At 42.4% G+C, this 17,708-nt stretch overlaps 1 long non-coding RNA gene across 1 annotated transcript in view; it reads right to left on the bottom strand.

The window, feature by feature from the left end:
- LOC112399669 (uncharacterized) overlaps nt 1-17,708 on the bottom strand; it is a 241,145-nt gene that overhangs the window by 221,325 nt on the left and 2,112 nt on the right. The window contains exon 2 of the long non-coding RNA XR_003003285.1: nt 16,896-17,238. This is a non-coding gene — a long non-coding RNA (uncharacterized LOC112399669). The remainder of the gene's footprint in view (nt 1-16,895; nt 17,239-17,708) is intronic.

Raw genomic sequence — 17,708 nt, 5'->3', positions numbered from 1 at the left:
GTCTCCAGGTGAAGGTATTTAAAACTGAGTAATTCCAAATATGCTGTTCTTGGACCGTTAGGTTCTTAGTATAAAGTGTACAAGATCACATTCCTGTTGCCAAGGAAGAAAATTTCTTTTTCTGAGGTGTAGATATTCCCAGTGCCAATACCTTTAGCCAATCTGTGCTCCTTTGTCAAGTGCAAGGGAGTCGCTTATTTATTGGAAGTTACTTTTGACTGTGATACCAAGAGCCCAGGAGGAAGTTGCAATGCTACAAAAGTCAGCTGTTACTAAAACAACCTGGAACTGAGCTCAGTCAGTGGCTACGCCTTATACAAACAGCAGAGGACTTCCTTGGCAGTTAAGATGCTGCCAGGAAAACTGACAACGTGTTTTCTCCTAACTCCTGCACATCCATATGGCACCAATAGCCCCAAGTCGTGGTCCACTTGGGTGGTCCAATAGAGGCCCTTCATAGCTGGACCTAGAAACCCTTAGGCCTTGGTGGATTTGTGACTCAGGAAAACTGGGGCTAGAATTTGATCATAGGGTTTCATTCTAATATGCTTTTCCCTAAAACTGTTCATCGCCAAGTCTCCTCATTTTCCCTGTGTGAAAGGAGATGCCACCGCTCAGGAGACTTAAACACAAAGTGTGGGACCCGTACCTGCTTCCTCTGTAAGAGGAGATGGACTCTGCTACACTCAGGTTCTCAGAGGCTACTGGATTGGGAGCCCCAGTGATTATGCCAGGAATCACCTTCTGAAGCCAATTCTCTTTCCAGAGTACGCTGCTTGAGAAACAGCATAATTTGAAAACTATGATCACTTTTAAACCTAGTTGTGTTATCTTAGTCTTAATATAAAGATGACTTGTAAAACATCTGTGCTTCATATGGACAAAGTCAGGGAAAATATTCAGCTAGGAGCTACATTCGTTTCACATCTGCAACTAAAGTGCTCTGCTATTATGCTCTCTCTTGGGAAGAATCCATCCATATGGCCACACGGGAGAGTTAAATAAAATAAGTTGCATAGCTACAGATAGAGCGTAATTTATATGCATCAAAGAGAGTAAATAAATTGAAAATGATTATAATGGTCACAAGTAACCAAGCTCTCATTAGAAGGAAAACTACTTATAAAGCCAGGGCCAGGAAGTTCTGGCTCCAGGTACAGACTTTCCTGACAATATCTCATCAGAGACACACGTGAACAACCAAATCCAAGGATCTACACAATAATATTTAGGCCCAGGAGTTACATTCAAGCTATTTAATTTGGGTGCATCAGCCCTAGTTAATCAGAATGAATACCTGTTCAGAAGAGACAGCAGCTGTTGTGAGAGAACTGTGTGTCCAGCCTGCCCGAACATCTACCTTGCCTTTCATGATGATAAAAAAATCCCCTGAAAAAGATGGAGTTCATGCCCAGAAGTGAGAACTATCTGCAATTAGCATATGTAGTTCTACATAACAAACCATGAAGCCTCAACAGGGGGTTCAAACGCACGCAGGCTGACTCCAGGCTGTGTTGTCTTAGGTGTTCTGCTGTGCTTCTGATACACCAGGACACCAGGAATAAGTATATGGGTCCCCTTATTAATAAGCTTCGCCTTTGCTTGCAGTTGCTCAAAGTATATTTTTTAAGCATGAATCGAAATCAACAAATATGCATGAAAGGTTGCTCTCCTAATTAGGCTCCGCGTATAACTGTGCCGTTCTTCAGATCTGTATTTCCAGCCTGAGTCCTGCATGTCTTTAATTTCTCAAAGGGACTGCATTTTTCCGGGTAGAATGATGGGAGGCTTGGGCTTTTAAAAATCACTCCGGGGCTTCCCTGGAGGTGCAGTGGTTGAGAGTCCGCCTGCCGATGCAAGGGACACGGGTTCGTGCCCCGGTCTGGGAAGATCCCACAGGCCGCGGAGCGGCTGGGTTGGTGAGCCATGGCCGCTGAGCCTGCGTGTCCGGAGCCTGTGCTCCGCAACGAGAGAGGCCCGCGTACGGAAAAAAAAAAAAACTCACTCCGATAGGAAGCGTCACCTACTACTCTTCCACTGGGCAGACTCAAGTGTGTCATGACACTTCCTATTTGTCACCATTAGACAATCTCTTCCATTCCGGGAATAGATACCATTTAATTATTTCATGCCCAGTATCATATATGTCATGCCTACATTCATGGAATGAGTTTTTAAGGTCATCTGTTCCGTTCCCAAGTCTTCTGAAATTACTACATTTACTTCCTGTCAGATAAATGAGAATGTTTATCACCAACAGACCAAAGAGGGTAATTTCTATTCTAATATCTAATACCTAATAACCCTCATTGTCAAGAAATGTCTTGTGTTTAAATAACCTAATCCTTTAGGCTTCATCTTAACTGGATTTTATTTCAATTTATCCTCAATAGTTACTGACCTTGAAATGTCACCAAACCTGTTAAAAGAGATGAAGCACTTTGGAAGACGGAATGAAATTTTATAGCGACCTAGAAGAAATTAGTGACGTAATGAGAACTTCAAAAAAGTTTAAGGCTGAACAAGTTATATACATATGAGATTATAACCTGACAACATAGATCACAGTGTTACAAATCCATATCTTTGTATTTAAAAAATATAAGCAAAAACAGGGGAGAAAGGATCCTTTATGCCCCTCAGAGCCCTATTTTACCACTAGTGTAGGTCTTACAGCTAAGAGTGGCCTAGAAAATGTGACTAGTTCAGATAATAGTATTATGATGATTGGAAGGTTAGTAATACATAGGCACTTCTAAGACTAATGAATGCTCCCTGAAAATGATCATTTGTATAAAGGTCAAATAACTATTTAAGATAATTTAGTATTTGCCCCCAAAGAAGATTTTCTTTTGTTTCTCTTTCCAAACAACTAAGCAATGAAATGATTGTGTATATTTTGTGTTAAAATTTTAGATGGAGATTGTCTTTTCTTAGGTTGTAATCTTGGTGATTACTATCTTTTCTAGGAAGAATCTGTGTTTTTTCTTAACCTAAACTACATACTTAGCTAGAGGCTTCTAACCCATAAATAAGTAACCCATCATTAACTAACCCGTGTTTGGTTAGAATTCATTGAGTTCACCTCAGGTATTATTTAAGTAATTCAAAATGCTTTGTAAAACACCACCACTGAGCTCTTACGGTTGGTAATAACATTGTTTTTCTTGCATTTTCTCGATAACTATGCAGTTACCTTTCGTCTCTATGTTTATATGTATCACAGCCCTTATAATTAAGTTTGGGTGGCGGTAGGGGAATATGGCACCACTCCTGGTCAAGTTTAACAGACTCGTAGAGGTGGAAGGAATTTTAGTGATTCAGTGATAGGTGTGAGAGTTGTGATAGGCAGGACCAAGTCAGCTGCTATGGCTTAGGTTTATTTCACATAATCTTGGACAGGTTTATTTATGTCTAAACCAGATCCACCTTCTGTGAGCAAAATCCGCTTCCTCTTGATCTGTCTTCAGATCGAGGACGTGGAAACTTTGTCCTTTGCTGTTCAGGAATTGTTTTTCATGTACTTGAGTACCATTTAGGTAACCTTCCTCATATCAAAGCCATTTCTGTTCTCTGCATTCCAATGCCCATGTTAGGAGCTAAGTAATTCTTTCACTTGATCACCTTCCAAATTGCTCTCCTCTGCTAAATTCTCTGCTAAATGTGAAACGCTTTAACTCAAAGGAAATCAACTAGAGAATTCTTAATCTAATCTATTTAACATATTCTAAACATAATCATTTCTTTGGCTGGTGGTTTAAGTGGAAAAGAGTACACACATATGTGTTATGTTTGTGCATTTTGAGTCCTGGTTGTTTATGTGATCGCAATCAGATATTATAATATGATCCAATACAACATAACATTATACTTTGGAGGCAATATCGTTTACCATAAAAGGATGTGTTTTTTTTTTTTTTTTGCAGTACGCAGGCCTCCCACTGTTGTGGCCTCTCCCCCTGCAGAGCACAGGCTCAGCGGCCATGGCTCACGGGCCCAGCCGCTCCGCGGCATGTGGGATCTTCCCGGACCGGGGCACGAACCCGTGTCCCCCGCATCGGCAGGCGGACCCTCAACCACTGCGCCACCAGGGAAGCCCCAGGATGTGGTTTCTGTAGGCAGACATTATGAATTTGTATTCTGGCTGTACCATTTACAAGCTATAAGAATTCGGATAAGGTATTTAACCTCTCTGGTTAAACTCACAGCTCACCTATACAGTGTTAGTAATAATATTAATTGTAATATAATGTTATAATGATAGTGTTAAGAGGATTCAATAAATTAACACATGAAATATTTAGAATAGTGCTGGAATCGCAGTAAGTATACAATAAATGGTAGCTGTCCGTCATCATGGTCATTTTTGTGTAAAGAAGGTAACATATTGATATATTTAGGCATCATCGGTATCACAGCTCCCAGCACATTCCCTAATTGGAAACCAAAATTCACACCCCCTTCAGGACAAATTAAAAACAACACCACAGGGGCTTCCCTGGTGGCGCAGTGGTTGAGAGTCCGCCTGCCGATGCAGGGGACGCGGGTTCGTGCCCCGGTCCGGGAAGATCCCACATGCCGCGGAGCGGCTGGGCCCGTGAGCCATGGCCGCTGAGCCTGCGCATCCGGAGCCTGTGCTCCGCAGCGGGAGAGGCCACAGCAGAGGTCCGTGTACCATAAAAAAAAAAAAAAAAAAAAACAACACCACAGATCCCTTCTCTTGCAGAAGGTCTGACTCTACAACCTGTCGGTTCATAGAAACATCAAATTTACTTGAGTAATTTTACCATTCCCCTTTTTTCCCCAGTAGGTTCACAATATAACATAGGGATTATATAAATATCCATTATCATTTCAAGTGTTTTAAAAAATTCACTAACTCAGGGGATCGCCATCCCTCTCCTATTTTCAAAAGAAATAATTCACACAAAGTGAAGAACCCAAGTCACGGAGAATTAGTTTCCCTTACACTTTTCCCACCCGGCCTATCAACTTCTTGTTGTAAAGAAGGGATGCTTGCTATCACTGAAGGGCTTTGAGGCAACCTGGTGACTTTGGTAAAATTAATTTTCTAAGTCAAATAATGAAACCTCTATCACCAAGTAGCAGTAATTTTCAGTTTTTCATTTGTCTACACTTTGAGGTACAAAAGCATGTAACAAAATTATTTTTAAGGTATTCAGAATGAAAAGAAAAAAAGAGGGTTAGTCTAAAATTTAACAGCTGTCCACAGTTTAAATCTGAAAGTAAGAGGTGCAGTGCATGTTTTAAATCTTCGTAAATTTAAACTTTGTGTAAAGGTCTTTGTTTTCTCCTTGCTGTTTCTCACTTTTGTCCTCGTGATTTCTAGGACCCGAAGGCCTGCCCCTTCAGGCTCTGCGGAGTTACTTCAACTGCTACTATAGGCTCCATTCAGCCCTGGGATTGGGGTATAGAAAATGGCACCTATCAAATTTAAGGGATGGATTTCTTCACTTTGTATTTGAAGTATTAGTGGGGTTTTAAAATATATATTTTGGAGAAATTACAATGAATATATAATTCTTTTTTTTTTTTTTGAAAAGGGAAAAGAAGGGGTAAGAAATAAAGGAAGGAAATGTTTAAAGATCGCTCTCGGAAAGGAACAGGGACGAGAAGGGGGAGAAACAAGAATCTGAATGAGAGAACGAAGATTGTGCCAGTGGCGCCAAGCGATGCAGGAAAGGGAGGAAAGAGCGTAGCAGCCGGAGGGCAAGGGGGCCGGGCCGGGAGGGTGCGGGGTGGGAACCTGGGTGTGAGGCAAAGAGTCCGAATAATGGGTGTCCGGTTATGGGGGGAAGCGCTGAACGCCGGGGAGTCCCGGACCAAAGAAAAGCCTGTTTCTCAAGCCTCAGGGTCCCACTCCTGCTGAGACTGCACTGGCCTAGTATCGATTGTGGTTCACCACAGATTCAAGATACCACTCTGAATTCTCTTCTAAATAATGCAAAAAGATTAGAAATTGTAATGACACATTCATTAGTTTATTTTCGACCTCTCAGAAAGTTAGAAACAAGTGCTGAACTTAGATCCATATTATTAAAAGTGTTTCTTAAGGATTTCTGCAATTAGAATCAAAAGGGAAATAAACCACCCAACCCGAATGATATACTCTGTGGTGGTTAATTTTATGTGCCAGCTTGATTGGCCTAAGGGATGCCCAGATGCTGGTAGAACATTATTTCTGGATGTGTCTGTGAGGGTGTGTCTGGGAGAGACTGCCATTTGGTTCAGGAGGCCCTCGCCTATGTGGGTGGTATCGTCCAATCCCTTGAGGGCCCAAATGGAACACAGAGGCTGGGGAGGAGCAAACTCTCTCTCTCCTTGAGCTGGGACTTCCGTGTTTTCCTGCCTCTGACCTCAGAGCTCCCGGTTTTCAGGCCTCAGATCCAGACTGGGTTCCACCATTGGCTTCTCTCATTCTCCAGCCTGCAGACAAGAGACTGTGGGCGTCCTCAGCCCTCCACAGCCATATGAGCCAATTCCTACCATAAGTCCCATCTCGTATCTACCTATTTATCTGTACCCTATTAGTTCTGTTGCTCTGGAGCACCCTGCCTAACACATACGCATTGGAAGTTTGCTTTACTGTGCTTATCTGTGTTTTGGTTACTCACTTACTCCCCCTGCAAGATTTTCTCTAAACACGCTTTAAAAACAGTAAGAAAAAGAGTCTTTACTGAATAATTTCTCTACACATACATTCACTTTTTGTGTGTGTTTAAATTAGAGATGGCAGCTCCCAGAAGAAGGTTCCATCTAGAGATAAAAGGTGAGTTTTTCCAATCAGAAGCCACAGGATAGAACAAAATTAATTAATTTTAAAGAAAAAGAAAACTATTTTATTTCAATCTCAGTTAATGTATTTGACAGCTAACGTACATTAATATATAGCATAACTCTATTCTTCCCAGTAATTGATATACCCTAGTGTTGTTTGCTTAAGATAAAGTTATCTATAGAGCATTCACTAAGTGAAACATTGCCCTAAGTTATAACAAAAGTCTGTTTTTTGAAGATATTAAAAAGTAACAGAGGGGCTTCCCTGGTGGTGCAGTGGTTAAGAATCTGCCTGCCAATGCAGGAGACACGGTTTCGAGCCCTGGTCTGGGAAGATCCCACATGCCGCACAGTAGCTAAGCCCACGCACCACAACTACTGAAGCCTGTGCGCCTAGAGCCCGTGCTCCACAACAAGAGAAGCCACCGCAATGTGAAGCCGGCACGCCGCAACTAGAGAATGCCCGGGCACAGCGATGAAGACCCAACGCGGCCAAAAATAAATAAATTTATTTTTTTTAAGGTAATAAAGAGTAAGTCCATAGTTCCATATAGTTATACACAGAAATGCCTGAAGATGCTGAAATAGTCTAATTTTTTTGAGGTCTTTTTCTTCCTGAAGATGCCATGATTAACTACACATATAAAAAGTCAAGGCAACGCTTTAAGATCCTTCCCCTGGAAACATCTGGTATTGAGGGAGGGACGTGTCTGATATTTCACCTACCTACAGACAGAACGATTCTGGAATCAGGCTAATTACCACCTTTGCTGTTTTAGCCTTCACGGAGCACCTGACTTTTCCTCTCAGAGAGATGAGGGAAGCCAGGCAGCTATACGCAGATTGACCCTGCCCACAAATAATCTGAAGATTGACAAGCTTCATTCTCTTTAACTATTTCGTTTTGTTTCATAGAAAGAAAATGAAATGACCACACAATTCTCTGGCTTTATTTTGGCAAACGCTATCATTGAAAGTGTAGGACCAATCAATGACACCTCTGGTTGAAATTTATGTCTAAGGAATATCCCAAAGGAGTGATTTCTGAGAAATAATATGCAGCCTTCACTTGACTTTATCACAGCTGGATATGAAGTGAAATTCCCGGCTGGAATTTAACCACCCAGAACCAAGCGCCAGATGGCTTATCTGTACCTCAGCCCGACAGCTGTGTCCTGATATGCACAGCTGGTCTTCACATTTGAATGACCATATTTAAATGATAACACTATGTGATGTAGAAAAATGTGTTTGGGTGGCTCGGGTCTTGAAAACTAGATTACACAGTTGCTCTTAAAAGTAAATCCACAGCCTCAACGGCTCATTCACATTCCTTCTATTTGTGTTGATGGGTCTTGGCTGGAGATAAGAGTTTAGTGCCACGTGGAAGCATTCCAGTGCCGTTCGTATTGTGCTATCTGCCCGCCATGGCTCCCCTGGGTACCTACCATGTTAGATTTTCCTTCACAGAAAAATAAGCACAGCATAGTTTTCACTGCAAAGCTGGAGACTTTTAAAATTTTGTGATAATTAATAGATATTGCATTCTGCCAAGACAGAGGAATTCAAAGGTACCTGGTAGAAAGCAGCTGCTATAGAAATTCTTCAACAGTGTGGGGATGTTATTATGCATTTCCCAGTTGAGTCACAAATATCATCAGATGAACAAACATACCAAAATTCATACCAAAATTCAGCACTTAAAAAAAAAACAACTATGAAAGGCAACTGTCAAAGAAAATATATTTGAATACATTTCGGACACGAATGAAAAATTTGACCTATTTCAAATGAGAGATGGATGAACGAATGTGCAAGGCTTTAACCAATAAAATATATAGTGACAAGTTTTCTATGTTCACGCTCTGACAGAGGTTCCCTGTGCTGCTGCTTGAAATTTGATGGGCGAGGACTCAAGGGAAACTTACCTTTAATATATATCCAAAGTCATTGTGGATATAAGGGAGAAAACATTATGTTTATAGTAAGGAGACCTGGATATATTATCTCCATGCTACTTTTAGTTACAATGAGTTTGGTCATGTCAGTTTCCTGCTGTAAACTTCAATCCCTTCACCTGCACAAGGAGCCGCGGATGAGGGGACGTGTGTGTGCCTATGTCTATAAACGGTGATGAAACACAAGGCAATGTGACCGTGACTGCTGTGTGGTTCCCCAGGGAACTCCACCCATAGGACTCCTGTCCCTAGCCAGGGCTCTGAGTCACCTGCAAGATAGAATCCAGGAGGGGCAAAGAGCGGCCTGATGGTCACTTTCACAATAAACCAAGAGGATATCTCTTTACTGCGAGTCAAACGGGCTTCATCCCATGAAACCCAGAGGCGGACCAACTTCCCCAGACGGGACCACAAAACACAGGGCAGGACAAGGAGCCCATTCCTGGGAGCAGCTCAGGCTCCAGAGGAAAAGGTGAGTCTGCCCAATTTAGTCTTCTCTGACTTATCACTCAAATAAGTCCCTCGGAGCACAGGCTGGAATGGCCATAAGTTCAGTGAACACCCTCAATGAACAGGAAAAGGAATGTAAGCCGTTAGGAGAAAGGCTCCCCCCTGACTTTCCTAGCGGAACCTCCTCGGGGAAGGGAGCTGCAGTTTGCAGGAGAGTCTTGTGATGAAGGACTTTGATAAGCTCCCCCCTCAACTCCAGCGGACCACTCCTGTGAATACGCACTGAGGCCGCTGTGAGCAATGTGGGTTCTGCCCTCCTGAAACTTGGCAACCTGTCAGAGCGTGGCACTAATTAAATCAACTCCAAGGTCACTCTGTTCCCCAAGCCAAAAGTGTAGTCCTTCTCCCATTTCTCATCCTGAGTTGTGACTGGTCACATCACCCAGCGTAGTCAGCTACCCCCAGGCATCTTACACCACGTACCCAAACCATCAGCAAGTCTATAGGCTTTTCCTTCAAAACCCATCCAGAATCTCACCGTTTCCCATCACCGTCACCAGGACGATCCCATCCGGCAACCCCATCACCATCACGCTGCCTCATTTTCCTGCGTGGCTTCCACGGCGCTTTAACATACGATGTATTTGTTCAGGGGCTTACATAAGTTCCATCAGAGTGGGAATTTCTCTGATTTGTTCACCACTGTATCTATACCATATAAAAATATCCCTGACACAGAATAAGCAACGAATAAATATTTTTGAAAAGAAGGGAAGAAGGAGAGGAGAGGGAAAAAGAGGGGAGAAGGAGGGAAGGAAGGATGGAAAGAAGGAAGGAAGGTGAATGACAAAGGGAGAGAGAGGGAGAAAAGAGGGAAGGAAAGAAGAGAAAAAAGGAGACAACAGCTGTTGGGGTTTCTAAGGTGAGTCCAGCCCAGATTGTAAATTTCCTCGTCCTTCATTTGAGGATGGAATCTGTCTTTGAAGCCTAGAATGTGATAGTCAGCATATGCGAAAAGGGCTGTTGCCGTGTATTACAACCTCCTTACTCTCCAGCCCTCTAGCCCTTGGCATCCACCAAAATGGGCCCTCTACCTTCACAAGACCCTCCAGTCACTCGAGACCTTCCACTCACCCAGTTTGGTGACTCTCCCTTAAACACACACACACAGTGTTCAGTCTGAATGTTGCCATTTTCAGCAACACCAATAAATTTCCCACCGACCAAGTAGACTCCCTCCGCAGTAGCGGATGATTCTCCCTTTTTACATTATAATTCAGGTGCTTTAAGATGATACTAGAGAAAGGCAACGACCATGATTAATTAGGATTCAGCAACATCAGGCTACTTGATGTCAAGTGGATCTGCTTCCAGGCTCCACAATCTGTTTCGTTCAATTATTGCCCACCTTTACGATACTTCCCATAATGAATCTTCTAATTTCCCTCACCGATTTCCAGTCACCATTTCAAACTTGCTGTAATCTTGGCAGGTGATTTTTACTACTCCCAGAGAATATCAAGATTATCAGACATTAAGTTCCCCATATTCCTTTAACCTCATATTCTCAAAAATAATGCTGTTTCTAGGGCTTCCCTGGTGGCGCAGTGGTTGAGAATCTGCCTGCCAATGCAGGGGACACGGTTTCGAGCCCTGGTCTGGGAAGATCCCAAGTGCCGCGGATGCAACTAGCCCCGTGAGCCACAATTACTGAGCCTGCGCATCTGGAGCCTGTGCTCTGCAGCAAGAGAGGCCGCGATAGTGAGAGGCCCGCGCACCGCGATGAAGAGTGGCCCCCACTTGCCGCAACTAGAGAAAGCCCTCGCACAGAAACGAAGACCCAACACAGCCATAAATAAATAAATAAAAATTTAAAAAATCATGATAATGCTGTTTCTATCAAAGAGGGAGAATATGCCCCATTCCTTCCCACCTCCCTCTGAGCAGCGTAATGATCATTCTGACGGTGAATGAGGCTCCTTTGATCTTGAGATGTGGATAAGATGGGCTCAAACCCCAATGTTATACCCTGATGAAGTCCAAAGTCCTTAAAAAGGTTTCTAGAAATTTCCAAAGGTCTTAAACTCTCAAGGTCACCTCAGTGTCTGGCCTCTTTCTGTATGTGCTGTTCCTATTATGTACTACACTGACCCAGAAGTGACATCCAGCCACTTCCTTCAAAAAAAAAAAGAAAAAGAACAAGAAAATGTTGTGAGTGTTGAATGAAGGCTTTTACTGGAAAGGTCAAGAGACACCATTCTAATCAATGAGAACGAAGTAGTTTTCTTCTGGGCATGTCTGGGAATCTCCCACCCCCTGGCTTGAACATGGATACGATGTCTGGAGCAACAGTAGCTGTCTTGTGACCATAAGGCAACAAGTAAGTTCTGACATTTCAGAGCTACTGAACCAATGCCAACCCCTTTTTACTTCTTGTTTTGTGCGACAAAGTAAATCCTTTTTGCTTTAAACCATTACTAAGTTTTCTGTTATTTGATACTCAGAGCACTTAAAGCTGATACAAAATTTCAAAATCACAGTTATCATAACCCTAAACCCGTGAAGTTCAAGAGTTTAAAGATGTGTGATCTAAGCTTTTACAGTTAGAGCCATCAGGTTTAGTAGTTTAGGGTACCTAAACTACTAAATGCCGTCAGGACCTTGGGATGCAATTAAAAGCTAGTTGGTTCACAGCTCCTTGATTCTGTGACCAGAAGATGATAAAGATGGTAGAAGGGTCAAAAAGCCCCTCTTCCTTGGAATGAGAAGTCATTTTCTCTCACTATCTGACTCCCTGAATTTGCCCCAAATTTGGAGACCTGCCTACTATCTCAATCTGTCCTGGCTCTTCAGAAACCTGTGTTAGTGACAGGCCTTGCCCACCCACCTGAGCCATGTAAGAGTCCTGAATTCCTAACACTGACCTTCACCCATGAGCTAGCATGATACTATTTTAATTTCTACAGTCTACCATATAAACTCAATGTACTACCTGACAGGTTAACTCAGAAACATTATTTATACATGAAGACTTACAATTTAGAAGACAGTAGAAAATGATCATTTTTGTTCAGTCATAAATGAATTTTATACCTCCACTACAAATTACGTTGTATGAGCAGTTAAAGGTTTTCTGGGGTGCTCAAAATATTCTATTTGTTGACATGAATGGTGATTACATGGCTGTTCATTTTATGCAAAATTCTTTAGGTTGTATCTTTATGTCCTTTGCTATTTTTATATTTCACAATAAAAAGGGTTTAAATGGTGTAAAGAATATTATTGACACACAAAGAGGCTAAAGATATCTTTAAAAAGCAGGTTACACAACAGTTTGTGTACTGTCAAGATTTTTCACCAAACAGATATGTACCAAAATACTAATGCCTTATCTTCAGTCAGGGCTAGAGTACAGAGTACTGAGAGATTGTCAAACACCTATGTGTTTCTAAACAATGACAGAATGAACACCAAGTCATATGTAAAATAATCCTCCCTTTTAAATTTTTATATGAACCTTTGGGAACTAACAGACTCCTTAGATAGTTCTACACAAGCTGCATTTGTTCACATTAGAATATTTTTCCATTTAAATCATGATCACTGGATGAGTATTACTTTAAATGGTGAGAGTAATCCTGTGAGTCATGGATTTTTTTCTTTTTGGAATTTTGCTTTTATTGTTAAATTTATCCATTGAAACCATTTGTGACACTAGTTAACGATATGAAGGTGATGTTTAAAGTGGTAGGAAGACATCCTGAAGTTTGTTCTGTTGTCCCCGCCTTTCTTATTATAATGAATCTCATTTATGAAGACATAACATTACAAACAACTGTCATAAAAGTAGATTCCACCATGCAAAATGGTCTACTATATCCTTGTTATGATAACTTTATTGTAGCAGTGACCAGTATTAAAATTACAAATTGAAAATAGGTTGTATATAACTTATTTTGAAAAGAAATCACTTAATAAGACACTATTCTTCTACACAATCTTGGTCCTGTAAGCCACCAAGATGACTTTTAAAGGGTAAAAAGTCAAAAAAAAAAAAGTTTGTGATTTGAATCTCCTATGATTTGACAGATGGGTTCAAGGGCATGACCCAGGAAAAGTATTTCAGAAAGGAAGAATGCTTTCTTTTCTGATTTAGAGAATAATAAGATAACACTTATATCTGTATAATGACTCTAATTATACCAAAATGTACAATCAGGAAGAATCATCGTGTTCCAGGATTAGTGTAAAAATGGACATAAATGAGAAATGCAGTACCACAAGGTTCTTTTGTTAGCAACTATTATTACTTACAGTCTGCAAAACTGACAAAAGCATATGCCAATCAAATACATAACCTGTATTTAGATAACCCAGGTAGTAGTTCACTGGGGAGTTCTTGAAAAAGGAAATTATTAGTTCAATGCCAAGTCACGCTTACAGCTTCGAACAAGGAGGAAAACATGGGCATGTTTCTCAAATGGATTTCACAGAATCAGTGCAAAAGCCGGAGGGGACGGCTTACTTTTTTAAGCCTCAGATTTGAAATACCTAGACTCCCTGCAACTACAGCATTAAATCCTCTGTGGAACCACGGTTTCAAATGCTATCAGGAGAGACTCAACTCTTCACCCTTCTGAGACTGATAATTTTTTTTTTTTTTTTTTTTTTTTTTTTTTTTGCGGTACGCGGGCCTCTCACTGTTGTGGCCTCTCCCGTCGCGGAGCACAGGCTCCGGACGCGCAGGCTCAGCGGCCATGGCTCAGGGGCCCAGCCGCTCTGCGGCATGTGGGATCTTCCCGGACCGGGGCACGAACCCGTGTCCCCTGCATCGGCAGGCGGACCCTCAACCACTGCCCCACCAAGGAAGCCCGAGACTGATAAATTGAAAGCCGTGAAGTTTAGAGGAAATAGAGGGGAGGCTGCAGCCGCCTGCACTTCCCCCTCGCCCCACAGAGGAAGTTCTCTACCTGTAACACTGTTTAAGGTTCCATCTGAGGCTGTCTCCTTGGTGAGGCTAGAGGATGGTGTTTTTAAGACACTCCAGAAATCTCACAACCCTGCCATGGACCATCTTTGTAAACACTAAACCACATTTTAGTCGAGGGAAAACATTATTTTTAATTCTCATTTAAGACAGTCGAGGAAGTTCTAAGTGCTTACTTAAAAATGCATTATAGGTATCCAGCCAACTCTTCACTAGTCCCGTGGAAAACTCTGAATCTCAAAATGATTTCTTTTTTGTTGCTTTGTGTATTTCTGCACCACCTCCTCCCTAACATCAATTGCTTGGCAGATGCCAATTAAACAACAGAATTTTACTGAATTTTCGTTGTACTTTACCATTCTCTCACATCCCCTAACTCATTCCCAAAACTGCATAAGATAAAGAATAACACTCTTATTTTCTCCATCTCACAGATGAAAAGTTTGCCTTGGGAAGATTTTATGAATTAACCACACTGATACGTTGTTGCCCTGTGTTTTAAGATCCAGACCTTGAGAATCCTCCCACAATATTGCTAGTTGTAAGTTCCATTTAGGAAAATAAGCTTTTGACCAAAGAAAACTGTGGAATGCATTCTGAATTTAAATAAAAATAATGTATATCTAACTATTTTGATTTATCAATAATGCTACATACTTCTGCTGTTATATATAATTAATGATTTAAAAGAATAAATAATTGGAGAGGATGCTGGAAAACTGTGGACCACTTTCTTTTTTAAGGTCTTCTACCTAACTGATTAACGGATATCGCTTTTCACTTAGATTTACCTCAAAATAAAGCATGAGCATCCAGTTATACACAGGCGCAAACGAAAACCTGAGAGTAACATGAGGAGACTTCTAGGACCGAAACTCAAACTATGCTTCAACTGTGAGTCAAGGAAAAATTAACGCAGAAGAAACCCAAATGTCCAGCCTAATTTAACATCTTTAAGCCACAGCTGCAGAGAGGATTCTAAATTGAGGCAAACTGAAGAGTGGATCTGCCGGGTATTGTGATAAATGTTAGAAAGCCACCAAATAAGTTAGATTCCTTTGAGATGGCACACTAATTATTTTAAATACAAATATCCTTGGGGAAGCTAACATATCACGATCTTTTCCCCAACACTCCCACTATCAAACAATTTAGCTGTTTTCCTCCAACCAATAGATGAACTGAACCTCTCTGATAGGAATTTTGATTTCAAGTAGGAAATTTGGACAAGAGTGGACTTGACAGGAGGTAACAAGTTCAGGCTCTTTTAGCCAGAAGAAATATACGTGCCCAACTAGAGAGAGCTATAGAGAGCAGCAGGCACGGAGGCCAGTTTTTCACATATTATGTTACACAATTATTTTTATTATTTTTAACTTATTTTTGCTTAAGACTTGACCTGGCTCCCGAGGTTGTATCAAGAAAACTAAGGCTCAGTGCAGGTGCTAATGAAAATTAATTGAGATTTCAGCTGGCATTAGTTTACCCTGACGACCCCAGCACAAAGGACTTGCTCCTCCTTCAAAATCCCACAGCAGAAGTTTATAACACTTCTCTTTAATTACACCTTTTTTTTTTTTTTTTTTTAGTTTGGCTGCATTGGGTCTTCATTGCTGGGCTTTCTCTAGTTGTAGCCAGCGGGGGCTTCTCTTGTTGTGGAGCACGGGCTCTAGGCGCACGGGCTCAGTAGTCGTGGTTCGCAGGCTCTAAAGTGCAGGCTCAGTAGTTGTGGCGCACGGGCTTAGTTGCTCCGCGGCATGTGGGATATTCCTGGACCAGGGCTCGAATCCGTGTCCCCTGCACTGGCAGGCGGATTCTTAACCACTGCAACACCAGGGAAGTCCCTACACCTAATTTTTTAATAGCACTTCCCTATCTTGGGATAATTCTTCTAGGCTATTTTACGCTATTTAAATTGTCTATTTAATTTCATAGCAATAAGAGCCTTGAAGTTTTTGTAAACCTTGCAACTCCTACCATGTTAATATTTTAAAAGTCTGGGGGTGGGCTTCCCTGGTGGCGCAGTGGTTGAGAGTCCGCCTGCCGATGCAGGGGAGACAGGTTCGTGCCCCAGTCCGGGAAGATCCCACATGCCGCGGAGCGGCTGGGTCGGTAAGCCATGGCCGCTGAGCCTGCGCGTCCAGAGCCTGTGCTCCGCAACGGGAGAGGCCACAGCAGTGAGAGGCCTGCGTACCGAAAAAAAAAAAGGTCTGGGGGTGGGGGTTGGGATGAATTGAGAGGTTGGGATTGACATATATACACTAATATGTATAAAATAGTTAACCCCACATCACCAAAGTAAGACTTGAGTTAATCACAGTTTTGGCTCTCCCAGAAACGCAATCTTAAACCAGTTAATCAGGAAACGTCTGGTCAGCACTAGTTAGGTAATCTGTTTCCTCCCCTATAGGCAAGTAACTTTGAAATAACCAACCTGCTTTTCTGCCAGTGTAACTACCTTTTTCCTTCTCTCCTCTGCCCGTGAAAGTCTTTCATGTTGTACAGCTCCTTCGAGCTGCTTTCTACCTCCTAGATTGGATACTGCCTGATTCGAATTGATTTTTGCTCAAATAAATTTTTAAAAATTTAACATGCCTCAGTTTATCTTTTAACAGTTCTAGTGTCAGAAGAGAGAGAGAGTGAAGTACGATATACCCCTGACACCCCGCGGCCAAGAGCAAAGAGCAAGCAAACGTGGGTACCTGCTGAGCCCTGAGCTCACGCTTCCCTGCCGGCTCTGGAGGTCATGCGCGAGTCCCCCGGATCCTAGTCTGAGCTTTCAGACTTCATGTGAGCACTTCTTTGTCCGTACTGGGTCCAGAAACTGGTCGGAGTCAGGCTGGGTCCGACTTAGAAACCGGACTGGGTCTGGGGTCGGACTGGGACTGACTTGAGCTGGACTGGGTCCCGTGTGGGGCCTCAGGTGAATCAAAGTTTGTTTTCAGGCTGAACAGGCAGGTTAAACTCATCAAGGATATTCCTGAGCTACAGTGGCCGCGGTGGAGAACTTTTCACCTAGGTAAGCGTATCCGGTTAGGAGGCGCCCTAGAAAAAAAAGGGGGTCTCAGATAGGCACTCACCAGAGAGTGTAGACGGAACACTATTCTTCTCCTCTACAGTTTCTGGGGACCTGGATGAGACCCGCTGGGACACCCCAACTTGCTCCAGAGCCTGCAGATGGGATCCCGGGGAAACTGGTGAAGCCAACAAAGGTTCTTACCAAAGTCAGCTCTCCCCGACCTCTGCTGCAGGAGCAAGGGACAGTTTCATGCTGTGCCTTCCTTTCCAAACCCAGATGGGCAGGAAAAAACAGTTGTGAGAATGCGATCTTTGAATTGTGACTCTCGACTTAGCTTTTAGGTGCCCGCTGGTGGTGACTGTCTCATTCCCAGGGACAGCTATGCCTGCTTGCTTGTGTCCTGAGAACTTGGCTTGGCAGCTGTCAGGTTGCAAGCCCCTGAATATGGCCTGGAAGAAACGTGGGCTGCATCCCACTTGAGGCTTGGGTCATATTG

This window comes from Neophocaena asiaeorientalis, unplaced genomic scaffold (assembly GCF_003031525.2).
Source record: "Neophocaena asiaeorientalis asiaeorientalis breed wild unplaced genomic scaffold, Neophocaena_asiaeorientalis_V1.1 scaffold267, whole genome shotgun sequence".
Lineage (NCBI taxonomy): Eukaryota > Metazoa > Chordata > Mammalia > Artiodactyla > Phocoenidae > Neophocaena > Neophocaena asiaeorientalis.
The sequence above is the reverse complement of the archived record's forward strand: the minus strand, read 5'-3'. Positions and strand labels throughout refer to the sequence as shown.